The sequence below is a fragment of the Ursus maritimus genome, unplaced genomic scaffold, assembly GCF_017311325.1.
Source record: "Ursus maritimus isolate PB19 unplaced genomic scaffold, ASM1731132v1 scaffold_33, whole genome shotgun sequence".
Lineage (NCBI taxonomy): Eukaryota > Metazoa > Chordata > Mammalia > Carnivora > Ursidae > Ursus > Ursus maritimus.
The window spans coordinates 6,394,115-6,399,424 of record NW_024425897.1 but is presented as its reverse complement, the minus strand read 5'-3'; positions in this window follow the sequence as shown (position 1 = coordinate 6,399,424).

Here is a 5,310-nt window from a genome sequence, read left to right as displayed (position 1 = left end):
CTTCAAGGTGTCCCGCTGGCGCCCAGCAGGCTTTCCTCCCCTCACACTCCCCATGCTCAGAGCAGCCAGGCTAGTGATGTCCTTGCCAGGGTGACAATCCTGTAGCCCAGGAGAGGGGTCCCGAACGCATTTACTCTCCCACGTCTGGCCTTCTGTTGGCAACTAATCCCTCTCTGCTTTTTATTCTCTCTCCCCAAAGCACCCATTAAGTTTAGCAATAGCCTCCCAGTCCCACTGTCCAGGATTTACTCTCTCTCCCACTTTTCTCACATGCTTTGTTGCCCTAAATAAACAAGTAAATGGAAGCAAAGCTCAAAATGGGTAAGTTTATTCAGGAATAGCAGCGGGATTGCAAATTCAGGACAAGCAAACAGTAGCAAGCTGCAGGCGAGTGGGTTGGGGGTTGGGGTAAGTTGTATTTATGGGCAGGGAACATAAAGAGGGGACAGTTCAGTGAGGGTCTGTTATAATCAATGACAAACGGACACCAGCTCTGAAAATTCCCTGAGCAGACGGAACCAGGCCAGCCACACAAACAAAGTTCTGTTCGGCCCCCTTTGCGAGACCAACCTGACCTGCGTCACCTCTGGTTCATGCCTCTGGCAAAGTCTCCCATGGTGGACATGGGACAACCTCTGACCAATGCCTCGTCATCCAAGGAAATTGCAATGCAATTGGTCTTCCGTAAATCAGGAAAATCAGTCTCTTAGCCTTGAAGTTTTATCTTCCCAGGGGCATATGCACAAGGTTCCTTTTCTTTCTCTCTTTTTCTTTTTCTTTTTCTTTTTCTTTTTCTTTCTTTCTTTCTTTCTTTCTTTCTTTCTTTCTTTCTTTCTTTCTTTCTTTCTTTCTTTCTCCTTCCTTCCTTCCTTCCTTCCTTCCTTCCCTTTTTCTTTCTTTAAGATTTTGTTTGTCAGAGAGAGAGAGAGAGAGCACAAGCAGTGGGAGGGGCAGAAGGAGAAGCAGGCCCCCTGATGAGCAAGGAGCCCGATGCAGGGACTCGATCCCAGGACCCTGGGATCATGACCTGAGCTGAAAGCAGATGATTAACCTATGATCCACCCAGGCATCCCCACAAGGTTCCTTTTCTGTGTTCCAGTTCTATCTTAGATTGCATTTTTTCCCAGCTCGATAGGACAAAGCAGCCAGCGGCGGACCATCCCCACTCACGTCTGCTGCAAATGTGAATGCTGGAAGCCCCCCTCTCTTTGAACTGGGGGTTTCTATGTTCCACCTACTACCACCAGTTCCCATCTGTGACCACAGCCAACCGAGCAGTGGGTGATCCAGCCCCCACACCCCACGTCAGCACCTGCTGTCTTCTACCGCCCCCGGGAACAACACTGCAGACTGGTTTCCCCAGGGGTAGTGGACTCTGAGATAGAATGTAATGAACAGAACTTTATGAAGGAGTTCTCTTGGTGTCTAGGCCTATGGAAGAATGGAGAAGGAATCAGGATCGGACAGAGGGAAATGTCTAGCTGTGACAAGGGTCCCAGAACAACCTGGGGCACCCCACTGTGACCTCTAGAGCTAGCTTGTTCCCAAATTGGGATCAAGATGGCCAGGCCTTTGTCCCTGTGTCAACCAGTCACTGGATGTGGGCACCCTGGCAAGGTGGTGACATCGGGCAAGGTGGCGCTCTGTAACTAAGGCATCTCTGAAGGGGCAGACAGCTGAGGGCCACCTGATGACTGCAGCCCTAGGACAGACAAGAAGTCCTTCAGTGAAGGAGGATCTGGACAGCACATGACACTGTCCGCTGTAGACTCCCGGGCCAAGGTCATCCAGGACATATTTGGCAAGGTGGAGTCAGTCACTCATGACCACGTTCAGCACCACTGCTACCTCTGGACGTAAAGCTTTCGTGCTCACCCCTGCAGTCGCTGGCCTAAGCTGTGGGCAGAGTCGACCCTGAAATGAGTGGGAAGTTCACTGGCATGATGTTTCATGTCCCCACCCCCACGGTGTCTGGTGGATCTGATCTGCGGTCTAGAAAAATCTGTCCAATACATCGACATCCAGAATGAAATGAAGCAGGGGTCAGAGGAAGCCCTGGGCCACACGAAGAACCAGTCCCCGTCCTGCATTTTTTTTTAAGATTTTATTTTTTAAAAGGTTTTATTTATTTATCTGAGAGACACAGCATAAGCAGGGGGAGGGGTGGGGGAGAGAGAGCAGTAGGCTCCCCACTGAGCAGGAAGCCCGACGCAGGGCTCGATCCTGGGACTCTGGGATCACGACCTGAGCCAAAGGCAGACGTTTAACCGACAGAGCCACCCAGGTGCCCCTTCAGATGTATTTGAGAGAGAAGGGGAGAGTGTGCACGGGAGGGGCAGAGGGAGAGGGGAAGAATCTCAGGCAGACTCCACGCTCAGCGCGGAGCCCGAGGCGGGGCTCGATCCCACGACCCTGAGATCATGACCTGAGCTGAAACAGGAGTCGGACGCTTAACTGACCAAGCCCCCCAGGCTCCTCCTCACTCCCCCTGTTTTCACATGTGCTCCTCCACCTTCAGGGCCGGCATTACCTTCAATACCACCACGGCAAGCTCATGTCCTGGCATGACAATGAATTTGGCCACAAGAGCTGCACGGGAGACCTCATGGTCCACACAGCCTCCCAGAGGTTAAGAGGCCTGGCCTGTAACCCTAGCAACAACCTTGCACCTTTATGGAGTCCCTGCTCCAACTCTGTCCCCAAGACACCGAGAATTTCCCAGGGGTTCAAAACTGGGTGTGTGTGTGTGGTTTTGCTCCCTGCAAGGGATGTTTGGTAACGTCTGGTGATAGTTTGGTTGTCCAGATGGGCCGGTGGGGGGTACGCACTGGCATCGAGCGGGCAGACTCTGAGAAGGCTAACATCCTACAGGGCACAGGATGGCTCCCACTGTCCCCCCAGAGAATGACCCAGCCCCAAGCGTGCTGAGACCGAGAAACTTCTATGTGGTTCCCAGCCCAGGCCCCTGAGGAAGGGGAAGGCCTTGGGCTCCTGTCCTCTTATCCTCACCCATCATGCTGCCATGAAGTCCACGCCATGCACATCGAGGCAGGACTGGGAAGGGTAGGATGGGGAGGAAGGCTGGGAACACAAGGCTGAGCGGGGAGGCAACGTGGAAGAAACTCTGGGATGTGGTGGGCACTTCGTTTTTGCTCGCAAGTCCTGCCGAAGCCCCTCACGTTTACCCTTCGTTGGAAACCTGGACGATATTTTGGCTGGAATGTTCCCTCGGGCTCATCTCATGCAACTCTCGTAATTCAGAGGCGAGAAAATGGTAGCGCAAACAGGTGGCCCAGAGAGGCGGGCTGGGAGCGGGGTGCCCCGCGCTAACCCCTCCTTCAGGCCCTGAGGAGGAACAGGCTTCCGGCAGCTCTGCGGAGTGGCTCTCGGTTAAGTGGCGCATCCGACCACGGGCCCCCCGCGTGGCCGCCCGCTGCCCACGGAGCTGCCCACCCGCTCCACAGCCTGGCCTCCTGTCAACTACCCTGCCAACTGGTTTTCGAATTGGCAAATACAAGTACATTCCAGGGAAACCAAAGAGCTGCCTGCGTCAGTCCTGCCTTCCTTCTTTCCTGAAGCCGCACCACACAGGCGGCACTCCCAGCCCCAGGACAGGAAGCAGCCGGCCTCCCTTCGGCCCGTGGCCCCCAGGCAGGCAGGTGTGTCCGGCAGCTGGGATCCTGGCGCCACCACCTGCCTGGACTTCTGGTTTACACTGACATGCACCCTGGGGTCTCTCAGCTCGTCTCCATGGGAGCAGCGATGGAGAGTGGGGTCTGCGCTTCTCAGACGGACTCCAAGCTCACCCTGGGAGTAGCCCGGGGGCCCCAGTGTGGTCTAGACTGACTGGGGAGGAGATGGACGACCCCCCACCCCGGGTCTCCCTGTGGCCCGGTTGTCACAGGCCCTTCCCCACAACACATCTTGCAGGAGTTCAGTCTCCAAACCCCCGAGACTGTGAAGAGGGCTGGGCTCCAACAATCCCCCAAATCTGCAGGAATGCAGATCGGCGGCCCCCTTCCTCTTTATAAAATCAGCCTCTGTGTGGATCGTCCTCAAAACCAGGATTCTTTAAAAGGAGTCACTTCTGGATGCTTAACAGCTTGATCAAGAAATTAATTGGGGGCGGGTGGAGCGAGACGGGGAGGACAGCACACGGAAGTAGGTATCTTTGTACAGAGCCTTTTTATTGAGATTTTATATACGCAACTTATCAACACAGGAAACCAGCCTTGCTGCTCCAAAGTAGCCATGAAAGATGGTGATACCAAGTGACAGCGCGTGCCCCGCACAGGGCGGGTGACCGCAGGCGCGGAACGGCGTCTCCCGTGGGCGAGGACTTCAGACGTGCACTAGTAAGTTTATACTGAGAGAGGGCTGCACACCTCCACGGGCACAATCAACGTGAAGAGAGCAAAACGAATGATAACTTCATGGGTACAATGTCTACATTTACGAGATCTAATTCACCAGCTTCACCTTGTAGAACGCACGACAGAAAACGGCTTGCTCTCTTTAAGGGCGTGACACTTGGCCAAGAATAGAGCGACTCTGTTGTCACACTGCCGGCTACCCAGCGAGGAAGACAGGCAGGGAGAAATGTCAGCATGGGAGGAGGGACCCCCTCTCCCAGGCACTGGTCGTTCTGGTTGGAAATCCTTAAGGGTCCGTCCGCTCAAAAGTAAGACCTCTGGCAAAGTTTTAATCCCGTACAAGGGCATTTGACCTTCAGACCCCATTTTCCAAACCATTTTGAAACAGCGATGCGGTGGGCCGCGGGGAAGTCACGTTCCAAGGCGCTCCTCCTGGAAGCGGGGTTTTTAAACACGGCTGGCCGCCTGTAACCAGGGCTGAGGACCAACCTCCCGTGTAGTACTTGATAAATCCGGCGCCACGGCCGAATCTCGGGGCGGCGGCAAGACGGATTGCTTGGGGGATCTGGCACGATCGGAGTAGGGAACGATGCTCGATGCTCGGCGGGCGGCTCTCGGCTCCCGGAGGAGAACGACCCGGGGGACGTCTACCTGCCCCGCTGGCTTAGACGATGCCGCGGCTTTAAAACTGACATCAAGAGGGAATCCCCCGGAGTGTGTTACCGAGATTCTTTCATACTGCAGCCAGTCTGGAAGCAAGCATTTGGGGGCACCTGTCAACAAGCAGGCGGCCTTCTCAAGAGGTAGATGAAAGCGGTATTTCATGGCAAGTGTGCTGCCCGATGTCGCGTAGGAAGCGCACACGCCTCTCAGCACAGCCCAGAGGATAAGCTTTGTTGCAAACGGTCCATGGCGGGGCGGGGGGGCGGGGGGGGGG